This window comes from Hippocampus bargibanti, linkage group LG10, assembly GCF_051943395.1.
Source record: "Hippocampus bargibanti isolate YZ-2025 linkage group LG10, ASM5194339v1, whole genome shotgun sequence".
In the NCBI taxonomy this organism is placed as follows: Eukaryota; Metazoa; Chordata; class Actinopteri; order Syngnathiformes; family Syngnathidae; genus Hippocampus; species Hippocampus bargibanti.
The window spans coordinates 6368820-6382156 of NC_142743.1; the positions used below are offsets into that span (position 1 = coordinate 6368820).

General features: G+C 41.7%; 1 long non-coding RNA gene across 2 annotated transcripts in view; it reads right to left on the reverse strand.

Annotated features, from left to right (window-relative positions):
* The window catches only part of LOC148892225 (uncharacterized), a 37327-nt gene extending 27762 nt beyond the window's left edge, over positions 1 to 9565 (reverse strand). Inside the window, exons 1-5 of one of the 2 annotated variants that reach the window (XR_016116319.1) lie at positions 9529 to 9565; positions 4039 to 4124; positions 2650 to 2728; positions 2085 to 2252; positions 1339 to 1995 (exon numbers count right to left, since the gene is read on the reverse strand). This is a non-coding gene — a long non-coding RNA (uncharacterized LOC148892225). Of the gene's footprint in view, positions 1 to 1338; positions 1996 to 2084; positions 2253 to 2649; positions 2729 to 4038; positions 4125 to 9528 lie in introns of those variants that run through there. The other variant, XR_016116320.1, reaches the window with a different exon arrangement.
* Positions 9566 to 13337: the final 3772 nt, after the last annotated feature.

The following is a 13337-nucleotide window of genomic DNA, read 5'->3' on the forward strand; positions in this document are numbered from 1 at the left end:
AACACACTCTATATTTTGTCTGATCTAATCCCTGGGGTGAGAGATTAACTTCGCTACACGCACACACGCACACACGCACAAGCACACAAACACACGCGCGCGCACAACACACACACACACACACAGACACACACACACACACACACACATACACACGCGCACACTCGCACACACCCACACACCCACACACACTTAGCTGAGGTAGCAGTGGGAGTCTTGTACCACTTGGAATGCACTTACCATTACTAGATAGGAGACAGAGTTTTGAAGAGCCCCGTTGAAAGGGATCCTGCATATGCATTTAAGATATTTTTCCCCCCCAATTGTGTATCTTCTTTGTGTCTCTTTTTTGACAGCCTTTGAATATTGTCACATGGACATCCACTTTAACAAACCTCTTTGGCCCCATTTTTTCCCTTTGTTTCAGTGAAATAAAATACATAATTGTCAATTTGGATGGCTATTTGGGCATGATTTATTGCTAATTAATTTTCTGTCAGATTTACTCTATCAATGAACTTATCAGAAAGAAAAAACAATAGATCGAGGTTGTCAAACTCAGGTCCTGCCCTGCATATTTTCCAAGTCTACCTGTTGCAACACACCTGATTCAAATGATCAGATCATCAGCAAACTCTGCGGAAGCCTGACATTGAACCTGTTCATTTGAATCAGGTTAACACTCGGAATCAAACAAGAGCCAACTGTTGTAAATTCACCTTTTTAAAAATAGCTGCTGGACATGTTCATGAATTGGGATGGCCTGGTAGTCGAGCAGTTAACACACCGACTTCACAGTGCATAGTTTGTGAGTTCAAGACCTGGTCCGGCCTCTCTGTGTGGAGTTTGCATGTTCTCCCCAGGCCTACGTGGGTTTCCTGCAGGTCTTCCGGTTTCCTCCCGCGTTCCAAAAACATGCATGGCGGGCTAATTGAACACTCCAAATTGTCCCTAGTTGTGAGTGTGAGCATATGTGGTTGTTTGTCTCTGTGTGCCCTGTGATTGGCTGGCTGGCAATCAATTCAGGGTGTCCCCCGCCTCGTGCCTGAAGATGGCTGGGATAGGCTCCAGCAGCACCCCTCCCCCCACCCGCGACCCTAATGAGGATTACCGGACTGGCAAATGGATGCATGTTCATGAATCAAACCAAAATAAGGCAAAATATGAAAAAAACACTTCATGCTTCAAAAATTTAATTCATCAGTATTTTGAAGAGAAAGTGCCTTATTTTATTCATAAATACTGTCCATGAGTTTGTTGATATTTTTGCAAATCTCAACTAACTGTATTGACATCTATTTTTTTGGCATTCTCTCTTCTTACTATGTCAACCTCCAACGTGACTTTATTTGTTATTTTTTGTAAACCGGCTTTGTGGGCCGTCACATGTCAATTTTAGTATATGCCACTGCAAATTGATGGTGGGCCGCAAATGGTCACAGTTTTTACAATGGTATTTGACATACAGTAGTCAGTTATGTATTAGCCACATAAAGACAAATAAAACTGTGATTTGATCGGTTTATTCAAATAAACCCTACATCAGACACGTCATATCAATATTTTATATATCTGTAGGCATCACCGTATACAGCGGTGTTCTCGTATGTCTCTAGAATACATTGACACTCTCTAAACAAGTACATGCCACTTCAAGACATGATATACTTATTAGAGCTGAATGTGTTTTCACTTGCAGACCACCTAAAGGTTAAGAGAAGAGACAGACTTTGTGCCGCATTCACTTGTGCAAACAAGGATGCTGAGTTGTTGTGCCAGTCATCTGCAGTAGAGTCTTAATAAACCCAAAACCCTGCCGTGCATGTTCTCTGTTTTCCGCGACTCCTGCTGGTCATCAGTCTCACCAGTGTCGTAATTTACTGTCAGAAAACTCCTCAAACTGGCCACCATACAGGGTGTTGACGGGGGACCACAGACAAGGTAGCAAAGATCATAGTCAAAAAGAATGAGCAAAATAATTCTTACTTTTCTCTGCTGGAAAAAAAACAAAAGAAAGGGGAAAAATAATGGCAGATGTGGAAAGGAGAACAAACTGATTGAAACACAAGCAGCAGTTTGCCTACCTTTAGTCTTTATTTGCCTCAGTGTTTTTTCCCCAAAATATGGGAAACTGGGGGATGCAAGGTGGTTTTCAATAGTTGAGCTGCAGCCACACTCGGCGCCGTGCTCCTGGTCTTTGATCAGTTGTCAAATGAAATTCCACTAGTAGATTACAGTGACTGAGGGGGCAGCTGCAGGTGGGAGGGATAAAGGAGTGACAAAGGAGGAAACGAAAGAACATCATCTCAAACGTAACTGTGCATAATGAAATCCAAATGCATGTCTACCCTTTTGTCGGCCTTGATCGACGGATAAAACAGGTACTGAACAAATATTTGGAATTAAATATATTGCATCAGGAATGGACAAACATGTAAACATGTTCTTTTTGGCATTTTTTTTTCTGGGAGAGTTTACCATAATTAGAATATTTTTTAATTGGCCAACTCTTATTAGATGAAAATATATTGCAATACATGATTTTTTTTTGCATTGTATGAAAAAACACACGTCAAACATTATGTGTGACAGGTGTTAGAATCATGCTGTGTAATTGGAAAGCCACTGTAAAATATTTTTCAGACATACCAGCACATGTCCAGCAGCCAAAACTGAAGATCACCATTTTAAACTTGTCTACATTTGACAGCTGGTTCCCACGTTTGACCTGAACATAACATCCAGTAAATCTGTCAACAATGTTTGAGTGGTGTGCCCCTGGTATGCTAATCTGCACTATGTTTATCACAATACTAAGACAACGTGTCCATGACATGAACATTTGAAACTATTGTTGACTATTGAGCCATTGTCATTCAAGAGATCTGTGCCAAGAAAACAAAGGCATTCAAGGTCTCCTACTGATGTAGATGTTCTCTGCTTTACTATCATTTATTATATAATAATGAACAGTAGTAATGCGTATTGAATTGATTCAAAGGGATTGGCCATTTTTCAGGAAATATTAGTTCTATATTCTTGAATCTGTTAAAATTATGCCCTTTGAAAACCAAACAATATTTTAGAATTATATATTAGTTTTGATTGTAGTTTACTTATGTATTCATCTTTTGTGTACCAACGGGAGTGGCCGTTACTTTGGGCTAAAAATAAGAACAAATGTTTTGAGGAATGTGTGAGATTCCCAAAAAGAGATGAGCTGACAAGATTCAGATTTGATCTTAGTCTTCTGGCTTTCTACTCTCTTTGTGACTGCCTTATTTTAATGTATGTGATAGCTGACCATGTTGAGCGCTTTATAACAGCTTCAGCTTTTGTTAAAGCGCTATATAAATCAATTTGTGTATATATATATATATACAGACTTGTGTGTGTGCGCGTGTGTGTGCGTGCGCATGTGCGTGTGTGTGTATGTGTGTGTATATATGATGGGTATGTATATACAGTATATCTATCCTACTCAGAAAACAATTATCATAACAAGCAACAATATGGGCCTTTATGGCATGAAAGCATCGTGTCCCCTTCACATTTCTGCCTGCTCCCTCATGTATGCCTGCTTATCCCTGAATGTGTCTCCCAAAGAGCAGCTCAAGTGATACTCATGACTGATATCCAATCAAGAAGGGCCTCTATTTTTTTCCTCTAGAATCATTTTGCCTTCCCCAGGATGGGTTCTCTATGAAGGCATCAAAGCAAATAAGACCTGTCATTTACCACAACTGACAGTTCCCATTTGCTGGTTCGTGGAGCATAAACAACATCAAACAGCTTAATTTCACTGGCTCCCATTTTAGAAGCAAAATGCTGATACTTCAACTCTTTGGTACTTCCTTCAATGAATGTTACATGTTTTGTGTACTCAGTAGCTATTGCAGACTACCCAACTCACACAATGTTTATTTTTAAAATAAAACTGCTTGGACAGCTCCTCCATACATCCCTCCCCATTCCTCTCTCTTGCACCTGCTGCTGTGAACAGCGGGGGCCCAGTGTGTGTTTCGGTTCATCCCTTACTTTTTTTCCCCTCTCGGTCTCACCACTTCATTCCACTCGCCCTTTCTTTCATATGTGCTCTGCTGTCAAGCCCAGCTGGATCAGGCCTGTCATGTTAATACACAACACACACGCGCGCACGCACACATACACGCACACACACACACACACACACACACACACACACACACGCACGCACACACACACACACACACACACACACACACACACACACACACACACACACAGACAGACAGACAGACAGACAGACAGACAGACAGACACACACACACACACACACACACACACATATTCTTTGTCAGTTTGAAAGCAGTAATCAAGTCGTTATTTCAAATGACCTTCTCCTCTAAGTCAAATTTACATTGTATGCCCCCCTCTTCTCCTTATTATAATTACATTAACATTTCTCCTAAAATCTTGCTTCTTTGTTTTCCCCCAAAAACCAACTCACTCAAAACTCGACTATAATAATAATAATAATACATTTCATTTGTAAGCGCCTTTCAAAACTCTCAAGGACTATCTGTTCTGCCTTTTAGTTAAAATCTGAAAAAAAAAAATATGAGCCACTGTAATTGCAAATAAGCAATGTCTGCATTCCAACAGTTTGAAATAACGGAGGCCCGTGGCGTACAACTTTTACGTCGGGCGTACAACTTTCAAAACGTCTTGGCCCGGTTGGCCGACAACTTCTTCATGGAAAAAAAAAAGATTATTTTCAAATCAAACGTTTGTTTTATTCATTAAAGCTACAAGCAAACCGCTACAAGCCATCTGGACTCCTCTTTCTAAGCAGCTTTCAAAACTTTCAAGTACACTTTTCAGTCACGGTATAGTCCGAAGCACAAAAGAGGCTTCTGATTGGCTGCCGTGCCGAGTATGCAAATTGCCAAACGGACCGAGTATGAAAATTGCCAAACGAACGTTCGTTTGGCAATTTGCATACTCGGCACAGCAGCCAATCAGAAGCCTGTTTCATGCTTTTGACTATACCGTGACTGAAAAGTGTACTTGAATGTTTTGAAAGCCGCTTAGAAAGAGGAGGCCACATGGCTTTGAGCAGACAACGCACCACAAACATTGCATTGTGTACCATGACGACAAAATCTTCAGCAAGGGATATTTACCATTAATTAAGCAAAGGGAGCATTTGTGATAGGTACTTCCTTAATTAAAAAAAAACATTTATACTTCGCAACACTGGTTTTGTTTTTTTGAGATTTGTCGTCTTATTGTGTTTCAAGTTGTGAAAAATGGGGCAGGCAACTTTATGGCTGGGCAGGCAACTTTTCCGAGGTGTCTAGCCGGGTGTCCGCTAACTTTTTGTCATGAGTTTCAGACACTGTTTCCATTAGTGAATGGTGGCATTATAGGTTATATTAAACAAAATTATACCATAAAAAGTAGGTGCCAAACTGCCTGACTTCAAAGCAGTGAGTTTTATAGAGTTACAGTATATAGCTGATCAAAAATCAGCAAAATGAGGGTTCGGTCTGACCAGATCGTTTGTAGAATCATGACACACACAAGACAGCACATCAGTTAAAAAGCGGAAAACAATATACAGTAAAGTCTCGTTATATCGATATTCAAGGGAGTCCGAAAAAATATCGATATAACCGGGACTATCGATATATCCGATATCGATATAACGAGACTTTACTGTATCTGCAAGTTTCCCATTTTGGGACTATTCAAGGCTTTCTTATTCTTATTAAATTGCGACAAACATTTATGAAGCCTAGCTCATTGTAAGGTAAAAAGTGTGAAAAAAAAAAAAACGCTGGTCTGGTGGGTTTGGTTCCAGCTCCATTTTTCCTGTGTGGAATTTCTACGTTCTCCCCATGCCTGCGTGGGTTTTCTCCAGGTACCCCCGTTTATTCCCACATTCCAAAAATATGCATGGGAGGCTGATTGAACACTCCAAATCCACCCAAAGTGTGTCAGGTTGTTCGTCTCTGCTTGCCCTGCGTTTGGCTGGCAACCGATTCACAGTGATTCCCCGCCAACTGTCCGAAGTCACCGAGTTTTGCTCCAGCACGCCCCAGACACTTGTTGATGGATAGAGCAGATCGGAAAATGGATGGAGGGTTACCCTTTATGAACTCTATCAACCTCGAAAGTATTTACAAACGAAGAACTACGAACCCAGTATAATGTTGACACACTTTTTCTCAGAGTAGAGTTTGGGGAAAGTGGAGCAGAAAATGAATGAATGAGTGGAAGGAAATAAAAACAACTCACAATCACACAATTAACGCTCGAATATTTCTCTCTCATCTCCAGATGGAGCACAAAGAAGTTTTTGAGAAGTCTTTGAAAAATTAGACTTTTCCCCTTATCACATCATCTCACTCCAAAACAATTTGTTCCTATTATTCTCACAGCAGGGAGTCCACTGTTCTATAATAGTGTGCTGTATTGATTTAAAGGTATGAGCTCAGGAAAAAAAGCCTCTGTATTCTTCGTACCTTGTCGCCCAACTCCATTAGACTGAATCAAAGACGCCATTTACATACCATTTGTGTGTCATCATTGAGAAGTTGAGACAGAAAGAGAGCTCATTTGTGTGAAACTACGGATGCTTTGATTTTCTGAACTTTTTGCAAAGCGGCACATGGGAGGGAGACATGATTGAAAAGTGGGGGAGGAGGAAGAAAGATGAGAGTCAAATTACATCTTAGTCTTTCGATGTAATTTCTTCTTTTGTCGTCTTGACACCCCCTTATTTTCCCCTTATTATCCAACCATACAGAGTATTTGTTATGGATTAGTGACAAAAGCTTATTGAAGAGTCTCTCTCCCTTTTTTAAGTGAGTTATTCAACATTGTTATTTTACCTGACAAGGGAACATGACACATTCGCAGTTAACCTAAGTATAAATGCGATAACAATGATGACGTGTTTTCAAATAAGTAACCTTACGCAGCAGGGTGATTGCTTCTGGGTTGTTTCTAGTTTTTGAATAACACTACATCATGTGCATGGTTGGTGATGCACTATTAGCTAGAAGTCTGCTATATAAAGTCATTCATCATCTTCTGAGGGCAGCCTGGTAGTAGAGCAGTTAGCACGTGGGCTTCACAATGGAGAGGTCGTAAGTTCAAGACCCGGTCCGGCCTCCCTGTGTGGAGTTTGCATGTTCTCTTGGCCATGCGTGGGTTTTCTCCCGGTCCTCCGGTTTCCTTCCACATTCCAAAAATATGCATGGCAGGCTGATTGAACACTCCACATTGTCCCTAGGTGTGGGTGTGAAAGTGAATGCTTGTTTGTCTCTTTTTGCCCTTCGATTGGCTGGCAACCAATTCAGGGTGTCCCCCACGTAATGCCCGAGCATGTCTGATATAGGCTCAAGCACCCCCCACGACCCTAATGAGGATAAAGCGGTCTAGAAAATGGATATATGGATTATCGTCCAAACCGCTTATTCCTCACGAGGTTCCCCATAGGATGTGGGAGCCTATTCCATCATAGACACCGGAGGACCCAGAGAAAACCCACACAAGCACAGGGAGTACATGCAAATTCCACTTTGGAGAAGATTGATCCCACAACCTCTGCACTGTCAACTTGGTGTGCTAACCACTTGACTACTGGGCCGTCCTACGATATAGATACAAAGCCCTAGATGAGCATATTTACTATCATCTCATGTGCTTGTCAAGATTCATAATTTTTTCCACATTTTGGCCTGGATCGGACTCGACATCAACCCAGTCTTTCTCTCTTTTATCTTTCTGCAGCTTTCTGTCCCACTTCATTCCTTCTATTACCTACCTGCCCCAAGTTTAATTAATCGACTCTTTCTGTGTTTTCGCCCTCTTACGACCAATGCCTCAACCCCTCACTGACTCAGCGTTAACTCCATCAGTAATCTATTCTGTTCTCTGTCTCCACCGGTAAATTCTGCCTGAAACTGAAATGCACCTGCAAAAAAAACTATGATTCACAGTTTTAAACACAGATACATACAGTGACACCCTGAAATCATTGAATTAAGCATGCTGGCGACATCAAGCTATTAAACCGATTTGATTGCCTAAATTTTCCAAGTTGTTCTTTCGAAGTGTGTGTCATTAATTTACACACCAAATATGATCTGCTGGAAGACACAGGAGAGTAGTAATAGTAGTAGTTAGAAAAGGTAATCCTCACATTGGAAAAAAGTGAACCAGGGGAATTCCAATACACGTGCTGCAGTGTATGTTTCAAAAAGTGGGCACCTAATTGTTTTGTCCTCTCAATGGCTGGCACTGAAATCTGAATTCAAAATATACAGTTGAGAAAAAGTCAAAATGACAACAGCAACAGAAAGGATTAAGGAGGGGGAAAGTTGGGGGAAGAAAGAGGACCAAGTGAGAAAGATAAAGGTTAAAAGAGAGTGTTAATTGAAGAAAATAAAAGAGCAAGAGAAGGAGGCTCTCCGCTGCAGCGCCAACATGACTTACTGGCATCACCTGTTTGACGGCCTGTAGGCAAGATTTTCACAGTCTCACATGTCAATGTGTGTGTGTGTGTGTGTGTGTGTGTGTGTGTGTGTGTGTGTGTGTGTGTGTGTGTGCGTGCGTGCGTGCGTGCGTGCGTGCGTGTGTGTGTGTGTGTGTGTTTGTGTGTGTGTGTGTGCACGCGCGTGTGTGCGTGTGCACGCGTGTGTGTGTGTGCGCAAGTACGTGTTTATTCTACAGCAAACACAACTCTTGCACCAGGCAAGTCAACGCTCATCTCTCAGGTTAGCGCCAGTACTCTTTTGTGTCAGCGCTGCTCACGACGTCAAAATGATACAGAATGAAACAAAAAAAGAATTTTGAAAAATAGATCGAAAACTATATGGATTTTTTCATAATGCACAATATCCCTCTGTCTATTTTCTACTCATGATGTAGCCTATCCCAGGTTTCTCAAGGCAAGAGGCAGGATGAGCCCTGGACTGGTCCCAGGCAATCACAGCGGACATACAGAATGAACATTAACATGATACAATCTGTCTATTTTCCTAGTTATTCATCAGGAGCAGATAATAATGATTTCTATATGACAATACGTATTTGTATCCATATTGCTTTGACAAAACAATCTCAGAGGCATGACAATGAAGTACTTTGATCAACACTGGTCCTGGTTGTAATCCTTTTTCTTGTCACGTCCAAACAAACCGAATAGAAGTCTCACTTTCTTTGGGAGCGAATTAGGTAGCTGGATCCCAAAATAGCAGACGGAGACAGGCGTACCGAACAATAATATTTAATTTGGTGCGTAACTCCGGACAGACAAAAGTCAACGCAAATAACGACCAGGAAATACATACGATGGGAAAACAAAAAGAGTAAGTACAAAGGCGAGGAGAGAAAAAAAATCAATGGTATACAAAACGAAATTTGACATACCCAATTCACAAATGCATCGTAAGGTAAATAACAAGAATAGGAATCACGAACACAGCAGACTGAGAGATACAATAACGTCTAGGACAAGAACGCAGAATACCAAACCTGGGAACGAGCAGTGGCGAGGCGAATAATTCACCAGCAAACAAATGGCAGAATGACACTCCTTGAATACCCAGGTGAATAATAGGAGATTGGCAGCAGGTGTGTTACAAGCTGGGAAGCACAACCCTGTCACCTGCTGCCGAATCTGAACATGCCATTTCTGGTTGTTATGACCTGTACACTGAGAGTGGGATATTGTGGGCAATCAAAGTGCTGCATAAAACGATGGACTGTTGAGTGTCCATTGTCGGTACAAGTCAACCATGGAGTCGAATAATACATGCTTCATAGAATAATTGAATCCTGCATCATTGTAAAAATGTTGGGAAAAAAGCATAAAGGATCATCGGAGGACTGAAACAATATAAATTGTAACACACATCAATGGATTTGGTATTGAGGATGTTACCTTTAGAATGACAGTACTTGTACTTCCAACGTGAATGGTAATGGAGTAAGAGCATATGTTTCAGATTGAATACTTTACTTTATTTTATGAAGGGTACATTAAGTGAGTAATTTATGTTCTTCATTGTTAATATAGTGGGGCCTTGGCTTACAAACTTAATTGGTTCCCAGACAGAGTGTGTAAGGCGAAAAGTGTGTATCCCAATAATTAATTTCCCATAGGAAACCATTAAAATGAGAATAATCCGTTCCCAGGTCTCCATAAAATATAATTTTCAACTAAATAAGCCTTAAAACTACACACAACATACCCCATTCTATGTATAATAAATGTGATATTGTATTGTAATGAAAGAAATACACAGTATAATAAAGTCACTTTATTTACATGCGTAATGGTCGTTGAGGGCTTTTAATTGACACCTGTTGCTTTCTGACTTGTAAGGTCTTACGAAACTGAGGCATCACATTATCATTCATCATGTTGATGATTCTCGTAGCCACAGTCTTTTCTGGATGGAACTGTTCAATAAAAGCCTGCACATCATTCCACTTAGCCAACATTGTCTTGATGCTCTCACTTGATGCTGCGGCCATCTCCTCCTCCTCGCCCTCAGATTACAACTCCTGAATGGCTTGATTCTGCTTGTCCTCTTGAAGGCAAACCAAATCCTCTGTGTTGAGGACCTCATTATGGTCAGCAACAAGCTCCTTGATGTCATCTGCATCCACTTTGAGTCCCATGTTCTGTCCTATGTAAACAATGTCGTCCACAACAACACAGCCATGAGGATCAAATCCTTCAAAGTCCCTCTCAAGGATACATGCGGGCCACAAATTCTTCCATGCTGCCTTCAAGGATCGAAGGGTAACATCACGTCACGTGAAAGCATCGACTAAATAAAGCCTTTGTGTAAAGCTTTGTTGCGAAGTATGGTAGCAATGTTGGACTTAGTATATCCGCTAAGCGGCTAAATCAGACAAACGCACACCTCGTTCGTGTTTCTCAATGATCTCCTTCTTCTCCTCTACTGTAATTTTGTTTTGTGTCTTCTTCGGCTGAAAACGAACCTGTGGTGGGGTCTTTTTCGGTCCTCGTAACAGCAAAAGCATCTGTAAAAAAACTCCTTGGAGGCGATCGACGTCTCTCTCTCTCTCTCTTTCTCTCTCTTTCTCTCTCTCTCTCTCTCTCTCTCTCTCTCTCTCTCTCTCTCTCTCTCTCTCTCTCTCTCTCTCTCTCTCTCTCTCTCTTCTCTCTCTCGATCGACGTGTGCATTCAGAGAAAGGGGGTGTGGCAAGGCAGGCCGGCTGGGGCGCTGTTCGGTCATGTGCTTTGGTGTTCTTCCGTCGAAGATTACTCCGCCAGCAGTGGTGGGCCTGAAAAGTAGTGCTTAATCCAAGGTTTAATTTTCATACATTTAACGTTCGTAAAGTGAACATTTTGTAAGGCAAGGTGTTCATAAACCGAGGCCCCACTGTATTACTATTCAATATTGTCATTCAATATTTATTTTCTACTGTATAGGTATCACTGTTTTTTCTTAGTCCAAATTGACCGAATTCCTTTATACATAAATTATATAAGTTCATTCTAACTTTGCAGTGAGGCCTTAATGAGAATTGAACTCACGATCCCTGGTTTACTAGACATGTAGTCTAACCACTGAGCTACAAGATCATGCAGGGTATTATGACAGTTGAATGGTTACCACGCCATCTTCACAGTGCTGAGGTCATACGTTTGAGGATGCTCTGGTCTCCCTATGAGGAGTTTGCATGTTCTCCTTGGGCCCGTGTGGGTTTTCTCCGGGTCCTCCGGTTTCCTCCCACATTCCTCAACCCCACAAAAAAAACATGCATGGCAAGCTGATTGAACACTCCAAAATGTTCCAAGGTGTGAGTGTGAGAGTGACATGTTGTTAGTCTCTGTGTGCCCTGCGATTGACTGGCACTGAGTGCCCGAAGATGGCTGGGATAGGCTCCAGCACCCCCCACACCCTGATGAGGATAAAGCCGCCAGGAAGAAAAATATATTAAGCAAGGCTAAATTAGACAAGTTACTTGTCGAAGTTCACAACCTCTTATTTACAGTTTTTTTGCCCAAACTCCAATTTGTGGGAAGAAGACAATAAAGTTGTGAAGTATTTTGAGAGGACTCAAAGTGGGTTTTATGCCTCGCTGCTGTTGGTGCTGCGATATAGGCAAAGGAGGAGGGGTACACAGGTGGGGGGAGGGGTTATAGGAGGCCTTTTGTGATTTTACATGTGACAAGAGTGAAACGAGGGATGGAAATAGAACAATGGAAGAAGTGCTGAGCTTCTGAGGAGGCCCTCAAAGGCTTCCATCTGAGAAGCTGATAAAAGCCCCACTACTTCATATCGCTGCACCCCTCTTCTTTGGCTCAGACACATGCACGCATATATACACGGCTCTCTGAAGAGGAAAATTTCAAGCTTTGTATCCCTGTGGCTGAGCGACAGATCGCCGGGATGTGACAAACATGACGATTTCAAGCAGAGTGGATGTCTTGAAAGAGAGTCACAGCAATGTCACATCCTGATTGTGACAGGATAGAAGTAGAGCAAACATGATAAACATACCAGGAAATCTTGGTCAAAACTCCCACTTCACTGTTCTATCCACAGTAAAGTTGATTGCCTATTGTATTGCTCATGTAGGGTTACAGTTGAAAAAGTGAGACTCCATTGTTCATGTTATACAGTGGTAGAACGTTTAATGATTTATTTTTATGTATTTATTTTTACCTGGTTTGGGAATTCCCATTTGACACAAGTCCGCAAGTGGCAGAAAATATTTCTTACTCGATCTCTCACCCTTTCCTTTGTCTCCCCTTCTGTGCCTGCGCTCTCCAAATTGGAGTACCTGCGGCACCTTATCTTTGCGAGTCCAAATGAAATGAATGCAATCAATTATATTGAACTTCAATTGTGTATCAACCTTTGGCAGGCCAGATTAAAAAGACAAATGGGGCGGCCTTGAGCCACGGTGCGGAATTTTCCCACCTCAGTTCTAGGCCCTCATACTCATGTCCATAGTTGCTTTTGTACGAATTTTAGAGTTTTCGCTGTGTCCACACATTTTTACAAGCACTTTCTGTTCATGTTTCATTTGCCTGGCTTTTTATCACCAGCAATTTCTATTTGAACTGTGATGTCACGAGAGGCTGTGTCCTGGAGGGCAAATACATCCCCCTAAGATGGCTCCACCCAGAGAGAGTCTTGGCCCCATCTGGTGGAAGGCAGCAATTAAAACCACACACCTGCAGCTGATCAGGGCTTGATTGGCAAGCGAGGCTCTTAAGGCAGAGATCCTCTGAGTGTGGAGCTTGGGGAAAGACAAGCTCGATTGCTGTGCTCTGTGAAGAAGTTGATTGCTGCGCG